Here is a 20,422-nt window from a genome sequence, read left to right as displayed (position 1 = left end):
ACGAGCAAAAATTTAGATTGCATTGTGGATAGCTAGTCATAGCAAGTTCTAGTGTTTGCATGATTCATGTGATGCAAGTACGTCACGTGCCATACGGCACAGTATTCGTGAGTACACTACCATGCAAAGAGACGAGGAGTGTCTCTTTTGGGTTCCATGATGCTCCAGTTTGTGAGCATGTCGAGCCAATTTTGTAGACAATTGTGCAACATGACATGTAATTTGTGGATACAATGACGGATATGGATGGTTTGATCACTAAGGATTCAACCTTGATTCATTCATTCATTGATATACTTAGGCCAGAGTTTGATGCATTCGAGTTGGGGAGCTAGGCATTTCTCTTTCCATATAGGGTTTAGGATAGACATATGCTCTTGGTGCACATGTGACATGCGATGGACACACAAGGATGGATTCCAAGGATTAGAGTTTGGGTGTTAGGGTGATTTCCATGAGTGGAGTCCTGAGCTTGATTTGACTGAGATGGTCAGATTGGCAAGTATTCCCAAGATTGCATCAGCATTTGGGAGTCTCATGTACAAGATACTAATCTTGGAAAAGATTGCATTTGTGGTAGGTGCATTTTCAATGGGAGTAGTTAGCCATGCATCAACTGATATTGGCCATGAGCACAGGGGCAATTTGCAACATATGGTGAGATACATGCGAGATGTGTGCAACTTTGGTGAGGAGTATGTGGTCCTTTACAATTAGAGCTAGATGCAATGTAGATAAAGGTTTAATTAAACACAAAAATTCTCCATGGGTTTTGGCAGTCTTATTTGTGAAGGAAAAAGATGGTTCTATGCAACTTTGTGTTGACTATAGAGCACTATATAATCGCACAATTAAGAACAGGTTCACTATGCCTAGAATGGAAGATCTTTTTTATCAATTATAGGGATCCGAGTATTTTACCAATATTGAATTACAATCTGGCTATCATTAAGCTAGATAAAGATTGAAGATGTTGCAAAAGCATTCTTTAGGACTAGACCCCTGGAGAGCTACCCCTCCCCAGGGGTCTTTGCAAAAACTACACAATCTACAGTTTTATAAAATTTCAATACACATTAGACTTGCAAAAGTGTTTGCATAGGGGATGAGTTCTCAGTGCTTCACCTAGCATCGAGTTCAACCCATGCATCGGAATACATCTAGAGGTACCTAGAAACTAGTGCTACCCTTGAATGTGTGATATAAATGAAAGAGTACTCAAGAAAATGGAAAAGTGAAGGGTGAATATGTATGTACACCACATTGTGTGTGTGTGTGTGTGTGTGTGTGTGTGTGTGTGTGTGTGTGAGAGAGAGAGAGAGAGAGATAAAGAGAACACAAAAACACTAGAGAATGACAAAAGAGAATCTTTAAATGTCCCATCTAAATGAAACAGACAACCATGAATATATGCAATAAAAAAACTTGGCTATACCATAACATCAAGATATAAATGGTTAGTAGAGCATCAGACCTTCAGTAGGGATCAACCGGTCCACCCATCCACTTCTACTCTAGTATGGACAAAAAGAATTTGACTTCATTTACGAGTGATCTAGAACACCTCCAACTTACCTAATCTAGAGATAATACAAGGCCGCATTACTTCCCCCCATGAACTCGAGCTCCGAAAGTATTTCAAATATCAACAGGTGGTAGGAAATTAGCACCAACCATACCAATTTAGGCGCCATGCCTCTTTGATTTTCAGCATCCCCGATGCATTATCTCTATTGGTAGTTCAACCCCCGATGCACAAATCATGTAAATAAACCTAACAAAAAGGAAGATCTAGGCAACACCCCCAATCCAGCAAAGCTTTAGGTCAATGACCCTTTTATCAAAGGGTAAGCAATGTAGGTGACCCTAATCTTGTAGTGACACTATCATGAGAAACATAACACATGAGTCCAATCACAATAACAATGTCCATATGCACAAACAATCTTTTGCAACCAATCAGGTTGTGTAGGGTCTCTACTCCTACACATCCACCATAATCCATCAATACCACACCATAAACCAATCCAAAGGCAATGAACCATAATCTAATCCCATCACATGGGTGAGAACTCCACCCTACACTAGGTGATGCACATTTATCTTGCAAAACCACTTTAGTACATAGCATGGCTGCAAAAATTTTGACACCATTTGGGCAGTACAACCATATCACCAAAAAACAATCCAAGATCCTCACCAGCTTTCACTGTCAAAATCACATATGAGGAAGATCTAGGCAACACCCCCAATCCAACAAATCTCTAGGTCAATGACCCTTTTATCAAAGGGTAAGCAATGTAGGTGACCCTAATCTTGTAGTGACACTATCATGAGAAACATAACACATGAGTCCAATCACAATAACATTGTCCATATGCACAAATAATCTTTTGCAACCAATCAGGTTTTATAGGGTCTCTACTCCTATACATCCACCATAATCCATCAATACCACACCATAAACCAATCCAAAGACAATGAACCATAATCTAATCCCATCACATGGGTGAGAGCTCCACCCTACACTAGGTGATGCACATTTATCTTGCAAAAACAGTTTAGTACATAGCATGGCTGCAAAAAATTTGACACCATTTTGGAAGTACAACCATATCACCAAAAAAAAATCCAAGATCCACACCAGCTTTCACCTTCAAAATCAAAATCATAATCCATGAGGGATCTCTTTCTCCCTTGACCATAAATCATATTGCTTATTGAACTAACTCCCACACTTGGAGTTTGACGATACAAACTGCAATCAAACCAAGCCAACACACATGGACCTTAAAATAAGAACTTTATATGCATAAAAGAAGTCTAATAAATGGCTAAATATAACTCCAAAACCCATTTTGATAATGTTTAGCCATGCATAAGTGATGCATTATGACCGCATCTCACCCTCCTAGCACATAGAGCTAGTTTTGACCTAGAAGGGTGGAAATCAATATACACATGTACATGAGGCACCCACATCCATTCATGAGGTTCCATACATCATATGAATTCATCCTATTAGCTCAATTATGATGCAGAATAGCTTCACCACATTGGTTAAGAATATGCCATAACATCACATATTTGCAAAAAAGTAACTTTTCCCTGTTTTTGGGCTCATGCATAACATGAAAAATAAAGTACTTGACCTCAAAAAAATGCATCAAGCTCAGGATCATAACATAGGATAATATCTTATCACATAATTTTACTTATGCAAACAACCGTGTAACAAAAATAAAGCCCCCTTATCCATATCTGTCTGCACGGTTTGGATTGACTAACCATATATCCCTATATAAGTTAATGGACATAAAACACTTAAAATTAACTCACCAAAGCAAACCATAAAACATATATAACCACTCATCAAACTCATGACTCCATGTGTTACTCTAACTCCACCCAAGGAACGATTAGTAACTCAGTGTCACTCGCAAAGTGATACCAATGACCTAAGTACATTTATCCACAAGTTTAATCAAGGTTTTGATTTTGGTTGAATGGGTTCCTTCTTGTGCATAATTTTCACGTGACACAAAAGGGAGAAAATGTTATAAATGATGTGTTCAATCTCTGGTTTAAAGGGTTCAACATTATTCATAGTGCTTTGGGAGACACGATCAAAATAGTGTTCCTATCAATACTTGGCATGAAACAAAAAGCACTTTTTATGTACCTACATGAGTATAAACACGTTGTATGTATAAATCAATGTGCTAGATATGATGAAACAAACATGGATCATCATTTTACACATATGGAAAGATTGTACATGCCTTCATTAGGAAAAATATGGACTCTCCTTGGGCCTTTTTGATTAGTGAAGGCTTAAGGGAGAACCAATGAGAAGGCTCTTGGGATATCACCTAGAGGGGGAGGAATGGTAGGGGTGCAGCCTAATTGTCTCCCTCTTCAATGCTTGGTTCTTAGAGAGAGGTGGGAGGTAGGCTGGGGGGGGGGGGGGGGGGGGGGGGGGGGTAAATAGGAGGAGAGAGGTGTCATAAAAGAGGGAGGGACCCCCAAAAAAAAACGCGCATGCTTAAAAACCCAAAAAATTGAATTTTTTTTAAAAGTTCCACAGTTGACCCATTTGCCTCCAAAACATAAACTAACTTTAAAAAGTCAAATTTTCCCCCCAAAATCCACTTTTCTCTCTCTCCCTCATTACTTTTCTCTCCCACACTCTCCCTCTTCTCCCTCCTCCCATTCTCTCTCTACAGTCAAGGCAGACATAGCCAAAAGCTTTCCACCACTCTCTTCCTCTCTCTCCATAGCTCCCCCTTCTCTCACACCTCCATCAACCCTCTACAGTCCCACACTCAATAGCCCACAACTCCACTATCCTCTCTACCTCTCACTCCTCTCTTTCTCTATCTCCACTGTCAAAGCCACCATAGCCACCATAGGCAGCTCACCTCACCTTCCCCTCAGCTCCTCATTCTCTCTCCACAGTACTCAACTCTTTCAAATCCCTTCCTAAGCCCAACTTCCCAAGCATGTCCACGCATAGACGGCCCAAACCAGAGATAGAGGAGATTGTGTTGCACAACCCAAAAGACTCAGAGGGGGTATGGATCCCACAAGTGTTCAAGAAGGGTGCATGGATCTACATGCAACCGTCACGTGCTGGACCTCATTGCGTACGGTGTCGAGGCATATTGGAACGTCATTGGAAGGGCCGGCTATTGAAATTCAAAGAAACAAAGTCCGGAATGGTGGCCATCGTGCAACACGTCTACAGTGCAGCTGAGCTCCACCTCAAGAGAGCTTCTACTCAATTTGCACCTCATTGTAAGTTTTCATGGTTTAGCTATCCCATGCATATGTCATGTTTACGTTTATGTGATCATTATGTTTAACTAAGGACATTTGTAAAGATGTTTTTCCATCCAGCTTAGTTGAGGAGCAGCCACTTGAGTGCCTCTCAGGCACGTTCATGGTTGTGCATGCTCACATTGGGGAGCTTATGTTTCCTAATGTTTCATCGAAAAAACTTACCAAGCAGCGAATATTCATGTACTCCCACAAGTACGTGGTGCCGAAGTCAAGCCAAAGCTATGGTAGGTTAGAAGCCGTGGAGACACCCTCATTGCAGAGTGCAGAATGGCCAACTCCATACCATTGGGCTTTTCTTTCTTTCAAGCGTAAGGTGCTGCAAGATTTCCAAGGGTCCCTAAAGTTTGGTAAGGCAACCAGATCGGTGGGTCTCAGTTGGCATTGTCCCATTCATTTGTTTGTGCATGCATTCCGCTCTCTACCGATTGTAGAAACACCAACAATGTTTGTTTGCAAATAAGTTGACATAGATGCAATGGACACCATTCTAGGTGTCAATTGGGGCTATGTTGACGGTTTGCATGATGGTGACCGTTATAAGTGCAATGTGTCCCCCACACAGCTTTGCCTTCGGTATTTGAAAGCAAGGTGCACCTTGTATGCACGGTTTAGCTATGAGAGGTGGATGCACAAACGTGGCAAATGGATACCCTTGCAGCTGACAGCCGAAGAGATTCAATCCTTTGAAATTCGTGTCCACATGCCCAATAACGAGGTGGAGGTAGTTGCAGTGAATCCGCATTGGACTCTTGCCAATCTTCGGGAACACTTTGTCATAATGGGATTCGAGGATGTCGGTAATGCAAGTTTCAACCTAGAACAACGCAAGGTCTGCTTTGTGCTTTCTTAACTACCTTTTCTTATTTTCAGTAGGTTTTTGTATTTTGATTGCCCATTTTTGGTTGTATAGATTGGAAGGCGGATGGAGGCAACTATGCTTGTTTACAAAGATTGGGCTACAGACGAAATCATCTTGTCTAAGTGAAGTGGCTTGTAACTTTAATCGTTTATATATTGGATATTTTATTAAATATTTTGAAAAGTTTTAAGGTGTTGTACTTGAGTTTTAAGGTGGTGTAAATTTATTTTTTAAATCCATATTTTTTATTTTTTTCGAGATAGAATATGTCTATATAAGGAGGACCACCTCCTCATTTCACCATTTTCATCCCAGCATTGCAGAGAGACCTAGCATACCCAATCACGCAAAGAGAAGACATGGCTGCTACTAGTGTTTTAGATGCATTCCTTACTCAGGTTGGGCATGCAAATTGCCCTGAGCTTCAAGCATTTTTCACAACCCAACCCGATTTGGAAACCACCTTGACCCTCCACTCTCAATCTCTTGAGTACATTACTTCATACATTTCCACGAGCATGGGGAGATTCATTGTTGAGTTACCAAACCGACCAGGGAAATGGGTCCCTGAATGCCTTCTCCACCACATCTACCAAGGGGACAGGCCATTGGCTGATGTGAAGGACCCCAAGCCCGCGGCCATTGACTCATCCGCAGAGGAGAGGACGCTTGCCTTGACCTACCCTGTAGGGATTCAAGGCCTCTTGGAGGCCTCTCCATCAGTCGGTTCATCCTCGGGACCACCAGAAGGAATCACCACTCAGGATGCCATCCTTGAGGTAGAGATTACCCACTTCTCCTCCATTGTGATGGGTGGGGAGGAGTTTGTGTTTATGCACGATCTGGAGAAATCCTTTGATCTTCGCATGGATGAGTGTTTCGCCATCCTCGATGCCCATGGAAAGTTTGAGCTTGATACCACCATCTCCCATGACGATGATCTCCTACTGCCCATGGGGAATACTTTGGCGGACACAGTGGCGATCGCACAAGCGGAGGTGGCAGTGGCCAAGGTCTCTGAGGAGGATTTTGTGGACGTGCAAGCCATGTGTTTGGCTAAACGTGCAAGAGTGGATTCACCACCACCTGATGCAACACCTGTTTTGCTGGATCCAAAGGGGAAGTCAAGCGTGGATCTTTACTTGCACCCGGATGCCGATGAGGAGGATCGTAGACAAGAGGTATAGATGCTCACTTACATTTGATTGTTACAAATGATTTTGTTAATGTTATATCATAATTCTGTTCCATATCTCAGAAAAACTATGTTCTGCAAGATGTTCTGGACGTTGACGCTTGGGCGCAACAGTCAGGGGGGAGGAGGACGCCGTTCGGACCTCAAGCGGCACTTGCTCACTACCTCGGCACACTTCCCACTGGTTTCGTGGTGTTTGTCCATGCTGACTACTCTCCCAATGGTCGCTACAACATTTTTGCTCTCCGTTCACTCTCCAAGGCGTTGTGTTTAACAACACTTGCCGAAACGGCCAACCTTGTAGTGCTTGTAAAGAAAGATTTTGCAATATCCACTTTCGGTGTAAACTTTCTCGGGCGCCTTATTGCCCATGTCGGCATGAACCAAGCTGTAGGGGTTAATGACACCCAAGAAATCACAACCACTTTACTTAACAGGGAGCCACCCCAAAAGGCCAAGTGCCAAAAAATTGTAATTAGAAAGATCCTAAAGCAAAAGCCGGATATCATGTAAAGCATTGATTTCTTTAATAAAACTACTTTTTGCTGTCTATGACTCTCTTTCTTGCAAGGTTTTGAATTTCTTATATGTTGGGCTTCCATTGTGTATGAGAAGCACCATAATTTTTTCTATGACTACTAAAGGGTTTGGCAGGCATTAAAATTTAAAAAATGTATACTTTGTTATATCTAGGCTTCCAAAGTTATGTATGTGCCTAGTAAAGGGCTTGGAAGTCCCTAAACAATGCTGCCACAAGGGCGCGCATTAGGGATTTCCATCAGCAGATGAAGTGTGCAAATGCGCGCCCTTGTGGCAGATGAAATTGGACACATCTAAGATCATACCCAAGTACAAAACAGAGTGACAAGGCATTAATACCCAGTTGCAAAAGAGAAACACATGGATTCTCAGGTAACCTTAAGCCCATCTTGCCCCAGATACCTAAAGATGTATTAACAAACCACAAAACTGTGGCAATATCTAAACCCTTCTTGGAGAATAGGAGCATATCCAGTTACAAAACAGAGTGAGAAGACAATAATACCCAGTTGCAAAACAAAAAGACATGGATACCCAGGTAACCTTAAGCCCATCTTGCCCCAGATACCTAAAGTTGTATTAACAAACCACAAGAGTAAACTTTGTGGCAATATCTAAGCCCTTTCTGGAGTTTAGGACTGACATGGACTAAGGGGGGATGAATTCCAGTAGCATCTATGCTAATTGAAGCATTGAAGGAAACAAAACATACTTATTGCTTGTCAAAATTGTCTGGAAACCACTAGAGAGTGTCAACAAACCACTAGGAGAGGCTGCCACAAGGGCGCGCATTATGTACATCCATAGGCCTCTGGAAGCCCCAAATGCGCGCCCTTGTGGCAGCCAACTTGGGGGCATTCCAAGCCATTTTGAACACTTTGTAGATGTTTTTGCCATGCAATAGTGAGTCACATAGCATGGATACATCAGGAAGTGCATGCCCCACTTAGCCAAGGTGCTAAACGTAGGCAATTTTTCACAATAACAAGCTAATGGCTACATACATACAGTAGAAGATAGACAAAACTTGAACCAGTGCTACATTGCATGGTACAAAATTAAAACAATACAATGCGCACTGGGATATACAATAAAAGACGCTTATATTCAAATTCTTCCCAATACAATGCACAGAGTGGGATATAGAATCAAAAGACGCTTGTATTCAAATTCTTCCCAATCTTGGAGTTCCGTAAATACAAAAAGGTTGATGCCTAATTACAAGCTACTCCTCATGGCGCAAACGGCGAGCAAGCTGCATATCCTTGGGCATAATGGTTACACGCTTTGCATGGATGGCAGAGAGGTTAGAATCCTCGAATATGCCAGTTAAATATTGCTCTACTGCCTCTTGGACTGCCTCTATGGCCACGGAGCCCATCCGAAACTAAGTGTTGTACAATTGCAAAACCTCCCTGCATAGCCTTGCAAAAGGGGCCCTCCGAATCAAGAGCTCAGTGCTCTTTTGATAGTGTCGAATCTCCGCAAAAGCACGGCTGTGCTTTCGTACCTTCTGAGGTCAACGTGGAGGTGCATTTTTGGCACGAGTCGGGGCAGCTTGCTTCCTCTTCTTGTAGACAATGCTCTTTCTCTTTTTTTTCTGCACAGGCACTTCCAACACCTCATAATTGGATTCCACCCACTCTCCATCTGATTCGTGCTCTTCACTATCGACCGGATGTGATGGTGTAGTTCCACTCCCTTTAGGAAGTGTCTTACCCCCAATAGACATGTGAGCCTGGTAAGTTTGTATTTGGACGCCAACCCATGGGGCATCTTCATCCGTTTGTGTCTCTTCGGAGCCTTCTGACGGCAGCTTTTGGCTGTTTGTTTCTTTGCCCTGGTCGCTCTCATCCTCCCTATTGCCATCAGAATCGTTGGAGTCCGATGAATAGACAACAAGACGATGCTTCCATATCTCTTTTGCTGCTGTAGAGCACTAGCCATGCTGATTTGAAGCTCCAGCTTCTTCTATGTGGACTTCACCTTGAGCTTGTGAAGTTCCAGCTTTTGTTGCTGTACTTTTGAGTCGTTGGCCATCCGGCCCCTCTGGATATGCAATCCTAGCCGTTTGTTTTGTTCGTGCCATGGTTGCACCTAGTAGGGAAGATGACAAAATGAGCCCCTTCAACCTTTAAATAGGTTTTTTTTAGATTTGGGCCCTTTCACACTATGCGGCCAATTGAGTGAAACTCAAATAAAGCAATTGAATTGAACAACTAAACCTGGATCATGCGGATGACTGACGCGACGCCCAAACGCTGCCTTTTTGATATTTAGTTGCACGCCAAGCTTCGTGGTCGAGGGACGCTCGCGAGCGTTTCCACTTCTCGAATGCTGCAGTACGGGAAGCGTTGCGTAACTGCTTTGCTAACATCGATTCTCTTGCTTTCTCAATAGTACGAGTTCTCCCAAAGGTGTGCCTAAAAAACCAATTAAACATCTCTTGGAGGTAGTTGGAGTGTGAACTACCACCACCATGCCAAGTATTCTTGAAGTAGACTCCTTTTGCTCGATAGTGGGACTTCTTCATGCCTTGTGTACTCCATATATCAAGCGAACCATAGCGGTCCATGAAGCATGCACCATGCGCATAGAGAATGTGCTAAAACAACCAAAAAGGAGATAAGCGAAAAGAAAAGTTACATTTTCAAACATTGCATATGTATTAAGTCCGTTAAAACAAACCATGTAGTGTGTAATCTTTCTTTCAGACCATCTGTCCTTAGCGGCCTTTGTGAATTCATAAAGCACCTTCTTGAACTCCTCTCGCTGCTCAACGGTGGTGCTTGAAAGATTCATCAATTGCACAACCTTTTGAAAGGATGACCATACTAGCTTGCATTGGTTAGCAACCTCCACATTGGGATCTTTGTCCGTCGTGCATGAACAAAAATCTTTCCACAACTCCCACCGCTTAACACTTGCTAGATCGACACTTGCCTTGGATACCTGCATTGGAGACTTTGAAATCTTCTTGAAAAATCAACGTGCTTTGGATCCATTCATGGAAACCTTCTGTGCCACCTCATATGTCTTCTCCCTACAAGTCTCTGCTACAATGTTCACCCTTGATCGGTGACATCCAATCTCATTAAGGAGCGTCTCCACCCCCTGCAAGGAGTCTTTTGACCATTGAAGGGGCTTCATTGTGAAAGCATAATCAATGTGATGCTTTAAGATCCTATCAAATATTCACATAAACGCATGCAATGTGCAAAAGTGAACATTGTTGAGGGAGAAGGGAATTATGGGGTTCCACCCAGGATCTTTGCTATCCCTATTGGGCACCTGCAGCATATCACATGAAAGAACCAAACTTTGCCACTCCCTATTTATATGGTCATCATTATCATCGTCCTGACCTTCCACTTGAGTTGCTCGACTTGTCTTGTGCCCTTTCGTGTAGAATGGACAGGGAAGTAAAGAATTTGCACCTTGTTTGCATCCAAGCATGCACTTTATGGTCTTTAGATCACTACCTAAATGCCATTCAACATCAAACTCCCCACGTCCTGGAACCATGAGATTCTCACCGTTTATTTGAGCTTTAATGACCTCTGTGACCCATGGGATTCTACTGAAAATCCATGCAAGGACTTCATGTGTCTCTTTCGGAAATTCAATTGCACCAAGCCACCATATATCCTTCTCTGATTGCACACTAAAAGAGGGCTTTGTCGCTTCACTCGAACTGCAAGATTGCTTGGCATAAACTAGGGCTTCATTCATAAGCGTGATGCTCATTCTCTCCAACTTTCTCCCTTTAACAATTACACACTCATCCAACTTCAGCACGAACACAAGCTTGCCAAGGTTCGTGAAAACTTCAACTTCAGCATGATACTACAAGTAGACTTAGTGAAAAGAAACCCATTGGTGCTTTCAAATTGTACTTTGGTTCAATAAAAGTGTGACAACCACTTCCCTTTAGTGTTTTAAAATCTATGTTGGGGTAAAGGTGGTGTGTCCTACCTCGATCAAATCAGCCAGAGGTGTTTGATTGCCCATCACTTGTACACACCTTAGTATTTTCTAAATAGAAGAATAAAAGGCTCTCACACACACATTGTGGGGAGTTGCTTCACCCCCATCCTGTGATTTCTTTCTCTCTGTCTCTCTCTCTCTCTATCTCTCTCTACGCATTGCATTTGTGCACTCATAATTGGTATCAAAGCGCATGATGATTGCTAAGATTATGGGAACATGAAGAGCTTTAAGGGGGTAGCGTGCTTGCTCTTGAAAGTGGAGAGATCAAGAAACCTTGAAAGCTTTGTGAGAATGCAATGGGATCTTGTGAACTCAAATGAGAGTGATGTATTCTCTTGTGGAAGCTCAAAAGACAATGTGAAGATAGTAGATGAAGGTGCTGTTCTAAAAACTGTGTGCACATCAGTACTCTTTTTAAATTCGTCTTTTTGCTTGTAGAATGCTGTTCTAAAAATTCTACCTACTAAGCCTATCCATTTCAATGTGGTCTACAACTTTGTAGAAGTAAATTTTTGATTGTATTAGCTCAGACTTATTGTATAGGAAAAATTTCAGGTTTTATGTTTTTGCACTCTTGAAAACACAATAGGTTCTCAAAGTTAGGTGCATAAATTGTGAGGTTGAAGATGCAACTTCATCTTATGCAGAGCTTGATGTTTGAGGTCTTTGGTAGATTTGGGTAAAGAATAAGTGGGTAGATTTTTCAGACAGAAATCCATTTTCGATCGAGGCAAAGCTATCGACATTGGTACTACAAGTGGAGCTTCTTTCACAAAATTTCACAAGACACTTTGGCAACAATTGTGTGCTTTGGTTCATGGTCTTTGCGGATGGTTTTGCATATGGTCATGGTAGATGGTTGATTCCCATTGTACATGCATTTGCACGCAATTTTGAGTGTCGGTGAGCTCTCTTGAGAGCATTGATTTTGCATTGATGAGTTTTTGGGTTTTCACTTGTTTCAACGCTTATTTATGCATGAATACTCCATTTATGAATTTTGAGTGCAGATTGCCATTGTATGCACATTGTGGAGAGGATTAAGGTGAGGATTATTTAATCATTCTAGAATTCCAATTTCAAGGGATAAGCTTAACACTATGTCCACAAAATAGAGCATCAACTAAGGAGGTAGAGAGTAGTTAGCAACCATTTTGGAAGGAATTTTGTCTAATACTTCATCTGACAAGTCCTATCAAATCATGTCCAAGAGATTAGCTCATGGGAGAGTGAGGAAAATGTTAGCAAAACCTCTAGTGCTAAACCAAAAAATCTATTGTAGCTACAACATTTTTTTATAACGATCAAGATGCCAAGATTCATAAATACCAAAAGGAGCATTATTGCATCAAGATGGGCGATAGGCTCATGTTGAGATGCAGGGTTACTTGCATTGCAATAACGCCCCCTATCCATTTAGAATTCCATGTAGGATGTCATGTGTATAGAACCATGTGAAAACTCATGTGTTGGCTTATGATGCCTTAAGAGTCATGTGAAGAGCCAAGTAGAAGGGTCAAGGGCTAAGAAAAAATCCCTTTTAAGTAGAGTTGAATAACCTTAGAGAGGTGTAAGCACACTATATGCTATGCCCATATAATAATTCTTGTAATCAGTCATGTGTGGTGAATAATCATGCTACATTTTCCTAGACTCTAGTCCATTGAGCATTGAGTCAATCTCTAGTTAATCTCTCTCTATACATTATTTATGATTACATGATGAATGCTATATTAATCTATCCACCCTAACCTTTCAATTTATCAATGCTTGAAATTGATTAGCATTTCCTATGTTATTGATCTAAGTTACTCTCCTTGTGCTAGATTTTTTGGCACCCTCTCTTTGCCCTTACAATCTTTATTCATACTTTTATTAACTCTCTAACTACATCTTGATTATTTCATCAAGCGCATGTACATGGTCCACTACTCTCATGAAGTGATTAGAACTAAGAGAGAGCTTAATTATTCTCTCATTATTTTGCATTCTGATTTCATTTTGCATAATAACGGAGGGTTTTAAAATCTCCCATATTCTCTTGCATGGTTACAATTGATCAAACCAATTTATGTTTGTGTATAGTGTGCATTTTTACTGTTGATTTTGCATGATTTTAATTTTCTTTTACATAGTTATAATTCATCCAATCAATTTATGTGTGTGCATAGCATGCATTTTTAGTGTTGATTTTGCATGATTTGCATTTCTAATTAATCTCCTTGAGTCCATTTTTCATTTGCATTGCTTATATACTCTCAAATGACTCTTTGCAAGATTTTTGACAAGCTCCTAAGCTTGAATCTGGCAAGCTCGTATCCTCTTGTACTCTTTGCAAGATTTTTGGCAAGCCCCTAATCTTGCATTTTGAGATTCATTAATCCCCTAATATCAGTCTCCAAGTCCTTGATATTTATAGGTGTGTGTATGTTTTCTTTGAGGGAAACCCCACTAGTATGATCAAAACTTGATTCTATTTTTTAAAGCCTATAAAAAGAGCAAAGTCAAAAGGCTTAGGCTTAGGTCATTTGACTATTCTTGGGAATGCTGGTGGAGCTCACAAGTTCATGACTCATACTTTCTATTTTTGTACAATGGGTGGACTTAAAAATCGCAGCCTCAATTCCACAATAGAAAGCCTAACAGATCCACAAGGGATTACTCACAAGGTGCTCAAACAATTTTTTCTTAATCAAGTTGTGATGAGATCCTTGACAGGTCCCTAGGTCTAATAATAACTAAAGTCCTTAACACTAGGTTGGTAATGGGACACTTTTATGTCCTGGGACACTTTTATGTCCTGTTAAGTGACCATTTTCCTTGAATTATGTCAAGAGTTTCAAAATGGATTTTGAGGTGCTATCTGTTTAGAAAGTTGTCTCATGAGCTGAAAAAAACTTGATATTTTTTTGGAATATCAATTCCATCTTTAACCTTGTCCTTGCACAACATTTCACAACCTAAACTGTGTGAAAAAACGGGTCCTGTTTTTGGCTTTTTTCAACTTTTTCCAACTATACCACTCTAGAATTCATGTTTGTGAGGTCTATAATGCTAGAGAACTATCTTTAGTAGTCCTCAACATGTCCTGATGCTTCTAGGGAGAAATAAATGTTAAAGTTGTAAGTTATGACCAAATTACAAAAATTGTCAAATCCTGTTTTTTGGCCAATTTTAGCTCTTCTATGATTTTTTTGGTGGCTTTCATGAGATCCAAATGTACTTTTGATTTTCTATGTCACATATTGTCACATAAATCTAATATTCCTTGAGTTTTGGGGCACCTAATACCCTATTTTCCATAGTAGACAACGATGGTTGATTTTTTCACTTATAGAAAAAAACGAAACATTCTAGTATATCAAGTATAGCTTTTTCAATATTGCTAGTTTCTTGTGACAACTACATGCATTTTGTAGGTAGTAACCATATATAGTCATAAGGATCAAATTTGGCTAGATATTGAATAGTTTCTATGGGATTCTACAACTCATAATATTGAACCCAGTTTTTTCATGTTTGCTGTATTTAGCACTTCATTTTTGTCCCCAAGATTCCCCTTGGTAAGAGATGTATTATTCTTTTGACATTCTCCATGTCTCCTTATGAGCCTAAAGGACAATAGGGAACTAAGAAAAGATGCATATATTATTTGTATTGAGCGTGGCTATAGAAACTTTGATGATAGGTTTGCAGAATGGTAAAAATTCTACTTTTTTGTACCTATTTCTTTAGGCAAAACAAAAAATAGTGAGTGAGAAGCAATTATATGTTCTCATCACCAACCCATTGAAGTTAACTAGGGATTTTATCTCAAGTCCTACAAAAATCCCTAATCTTATTTTTATGCAACAAAACGTAAGAAATGACTGTTTTGATGAAAATGTACTGGTCCATCAACTTTGGAGCCTGGTGTGACCAAAAGATGAGAAATTTTACAAGTTTCTTATTTTTTCTATGTGTAGTAGTCCTTGAACTATAACCTCATGAAAGGATTTTACAAAATGAGTGGATCTACTATGGTTTTGGAGGTTTTTTTCAAAACCCTGAAAGGACACTTTTATGTCCTGCTAGGTTACCAACCTAGTGTTAAGTAAGAAATGTTTTGGGAATAGACCTTTTCCATTGGCAATGTCTTGGGAATATAGCCCTAGAAAAAGATCTAGTGCTATCTTGCAAGAAAAAACGAAACAAAATCTAAATGTCAAAAACTGTTTTGGCCCTAAAAACTCTACAATTGGGCTAATATATCACTGTCGGGAACTTTTTTTCCCTCTACTTGAGTGAGGGCATAGCCGTTGGTAGACTCCTCTTCCATTGAAGAAGTCTTCTATTATTTAGTGTGCAAGAATGGATAGCTACCTGACTAATCAGGTCCACCCGTCCATGATTGACAACCTTAGTCAATCCCCACTTACCACCCTCCATTCACACATGCTTCTTGTTTTCTAATTACTACTACAACACTTAAAATATTGGATCATTTTAACTTCTCATCTTAGTGACTCATTAAAACAAGCATTAAAAACATCATTGGAGGCATTCTTTAACAAACAAACATCTTTAACTTAAGACAAGGTATGGTCACTTAGAATAATTCTTGAAAAACTTGACTCGTACACAACTTGTCTCAAGCACTACAAGAGGTTGTGTGCTCTTGTGACGCTCTTAGCGACGGAAATACACTGGGTTTTTATAACCCCCGGCGTCGCTAAAACCGTCGCTAACAGCGTCGCTACGAGAGCGTCGCTATCTGCGTCGCTATCTGCGTCGCTATAGGCGTCGCTATAGGCGTCGCTATATAGCGACGCTCATAGCGACGCCTATAGCGACGCTCTCACAGAAGAGTATAGCGACGCATATAGCGACGCTACAGAGCCATAAATAGCGACGCTTATAGCGACGCCTGAGAGAATATTTTTTTGGTGGCAGGGCATTGAATGCCCTGCCACCCATCAACCATATTGTACTTGATTCACTTTTTAAAAAAAGTGCAAAGGTAAATAATAGACCCAAAATAGTCACCGACAAGACGCATTGTTTGCAAAATTGACAATTGTACACATCATAGACAAACTGAATTGATTGACAAATGTAATAATGACAATTGTACAACATCATAGGCATAAAGAATTGATTGGCAAAAGGAATTGCGGTGACAAATGTAATAATATACATGGTTCAAAAAGACGTATAAAATCCGTCTCATGATACATAAGCTATGAGAAACCCTAAACTAATGCTATCTAGCTACGGCTAAACTGACGACGTCTAATCAGACGTCTCATCGCGTCCAAGCGGCGTATCTGTCGGATTCTGCAAAAGAAGACAATAAGACAGCTTTCAGTAAGTATAAACATATAACGACATTTATAAAACAATACAAAAAATAAAAAAGAGTAAACCCTAATACTAACCATGCCACCGCGAGAACTGAGAATGTCCATCAGGGCGTTTAAGCCCTTCCTGCCTGCGTACTCGTGCTCGTACGGTGTGGGATCACGTCCTGTCATCGACCACTGTCAAAACATACAAAGATTTCATTATGTTAGAACTAAAAAACTCATAAACCCTAAACTATCGAACATGCATAAAGAGCAATGTGAAAAGACTTACAAAATCGGCCTCAAATGATGCCCATCCACCGCTCCCCAAGTGGTGCGAGCTCCCTGCCTCTACTCGCGCTCTGGCTGCATCCTTTTGTTGCTTCCACTTGTCGGGATTCTCGCGCGCTGCTTTCTTCGCATTCTTCCAATCTTCTTTGGCCAGCCAATCTGGCCTATTCCACCCATTCTTGATTGCTTTTTGCACTTCGGAACGCTTGTGTTTGCAGTATTCGCGCATTCGAATCTTCATCAGGTCTTCATTGAAGCGCTGATCCCGTGTTGGAACGGGAAACTCATCATGAAGTATGCTGATGACTCTGTTTTTTAAATCACTTGGTACTTCACTCCATTTGTTTAGTATATAGTGTCTAAACAGCTGAGAGCAAAGACCACGCATGCGCGAGATCACCTTCTTGCCGTCATCATCCATGATGATGCCGCCGCTGATGTCGACGGAGTAAGGCAAGCCCTCTGGCCGGTGACGCGTGAACCTGGGTGTCCCGGCAGGGGTCTCTAGCGGCGTGTCGATGGGGGTACGGACGTCAGGTGTCTCCACCGGCGTCTGGGCCCCGAAGCGAGGAGTGTCGAGTGGGGTGGCTCCTGGCGGAGTAGGTAGAGGTGTGTAGCTTCTAGGAACAGTCAGCCGTGCAAAACCTGGCGTAGATGGCGATGCTGTGGCTGGTGTGGGGGCGGGCAAAGAAGGGGAGGGTAAAGAGCCTCGTCGAACACGAGGCGGTGTGGAGGCATCGGTGGCGGAATCCCCACAACAACCGCCACCGCCACCACTAGAGCGCCGGTGTCTAGACGAGTGTGACGCTCGTCTCGTCGACGCCGAAGCTTCGGAGCGCGCCGAATGCTCCGAAAGAGAGGGAGATGCGGATGGTGTAGGAACGCGCGATGATGCGCCAGAGCGATGACGCTCCACGTACCACTGTCTCTGCTGCGGTGACAAAGAAGAAAGAAACTCCTCATCATCCATACCTGCATTAAACACACGAATATTTAAACTTAATATTGAATGAATAGAGTAGACAATGACGCAAAGACCATTAAATACAATGACGTAATGACGCATATAAATACAATGACGCAATGAATCGAGTGGTAGAAGAGGCAAGTCGAAAACTCAGAATTTTCAATCAAAAGATGTGAGCGCGAGTAGAAAAGAGCGTTACACACCATGGAAGCTACTTAGAGAGCTAGAGCTTTTACAGCACGGAGCAAAATTGTTCAAATACAATATTTGTGGCTTTAAGAGATCTCTCTCTCATCCTCGCATAACTCAGCATAACTTCCTATATCTATATAGAGCTCTCCGTTTAAACACATATCCTCTGTTTCATTTTGTAGCTCCTCTGCGTGCACCCCATATAGAGTAGTAGCATCTTGATGCTCGTCTGGCACCACCGCAGCGGCTTCTGATTGAGCATCTTCTCTGATCTCCTCCATTGATGTCGTTGTGATTGGCACATGGTAGCCTTCATACGTCCTTGCACTACGAGGGGCTACCTCTATGACGTACCACCAGTTTGATGTAGACTTTGTAGGATGAAATACTACCTGCTAGAGCCACATAACTTACATGAGAGCTTTCAAGCACATAACTTCTAAAAGGGGGATGTTAACTATTTATATACTTACTTGTTCACAATGCTCGGGTAGTACGAAAGTGTCTCTTAGGTCAGTCCATTTCTTAGTAGAATCCACCTCAAGAAAACCAGACTCTCCTCTACGCACAGTAGCGTTTCGACCCTCCATGATTATCTTGAACCATTGCACGTCGAACAAGTCGACAAAAAATCCTCTGTAATCGATCCTCAAAATCTCTTGCAGCATGCCGAAGTAAGTGAGTTCCGCCACCACGGGATCTGCATCAGAGGAACGTCGTCGACTAGACTGTTCAAATTTTGCCATGATTCCACAATCTTGAGTAAAACGCTTTTTGTCGATTCGTTCCACCCTAAAATGTCGACCTTTACACCATGCTGCTGTGTATGACTTATACTACAACGAACAAAGATTATGAGTGGCCGTTCAAACGTTTATAAATAAAGTCACTTGCTAGTCGTACATTGCAAACTTACCTTGGTCGCGCAACGCCGAGAGTACTCCCACTCTTCTTCAGTCACTTCGTCACCGCATTGTTGTGCGCTTTTCAATTGGTTGTGCAACCATCTTAAGCTCATGAAGGTTGGTAGGCTCTCCAGAACCGCTGGATAGTGCATCGGTGGTCGTCTTCCCCGTCTCCACTCGATTCGTGCCCTTTGTCGCTCTTGCTTTGCATCCTCATATTGTGAAATCCACTTTTGCATCACTGGATTGTGAAGCATGCAAAATCGGTTGATTTTAGCCTCTAGATCTTCCGTCATCTTCTTCTCAACACCGAGATTGCACATGACAATCCCAGATATGCGCTCATCATCTATGGTTCGCCATAGCGTGTCCCGGGATTTATCAAATCCGTCTAGCCACTCTCCAATGTACACTAGGGACTCTGATACCAACCAACCTTCTGCCATGCTACCCTCCGGACGTGCCTTTTGACGCACATATCCCTTAAGCGTTTTCATGAAATGCTCTAAGAAGAACATCCATCTGGAATGAACTGTGCCAGCTATTTCCACCTCATCAACTATGTGAATAAGAAGATGCACCTGAATGGTTAGCATTGTAGTAGGAAAATGTTTCTCAAACATGCACACAAGCTCCGCAGCATTTAGTTTGGCGAATGGTATGGAGTCTACGTCGATCTCCTTTTGTGAGATCCATTGCACTAGCTTTGCAAGTTTGTAGATTGTGTTATGGATGTCGAGAGACAAACATCCCTCAATGGCAACCGGTAAAATAAACTGTAAAGTATGTGCAGCAATGATATTAAAGTCCACATTTTATGCAATGATATTAAAGTCCACTATGAACGTACCTGACACATTTTATGCCAATCGTGTGACTTCAAACCGGTAAGCTTTCCTTCTTTAGTAAAACACGTTCAGAGCGAGTGCATTACGCCAGTGGGGGTCCGCAAAGATCGAATGGCCTCTTTTACTTTGCGTTCTTGGGCTCCTGTGAAAATCCATGGTGCTTTAGGAAGTTTTATCGATCCATCAGACGCTGTTTGCGGCCAATATTGCTCCATACGATCCACATTTCTAAGGTCAACTCTGGCTCCCAAAGTATCTTTCTTGCCGGTCAAATGGTCCCATAGTAGATTACCCACATTCTTGAATATGTGCATTGGATCGAGCAAGTGATTGATCACGAGTCGGGGCCAGTATGGTAACTCGTACCATAGAGATAGTCTCTTCATCCCTGGAGGCAATCCGTCATCGCACATCTCCTTCTGCTCTAACCATGCTTGTGCAGACATCCTTGGTGGCTCTCTTCCCAAAA

This window comes from Adiantum capillus-veneris, chromosome 1 (assembly GCF_014529385.1).
Source record: "Adiantum capillus-veneris isolate H3 chromosome 1, ASM1452938v2, whole genome shotgun sequence".
In the NCBI taxonomy this organism is placed as follows: domain Eukaryota; kingdom Viridiplantae; phylum Streptophyta; class Polypodiopsida; order Polypodiales; family Pteridaceae; genus Adiantum; species Adiantum capillus-veneris.
This window is presented reverse-complemented; position numbering follows the sequence as displayed.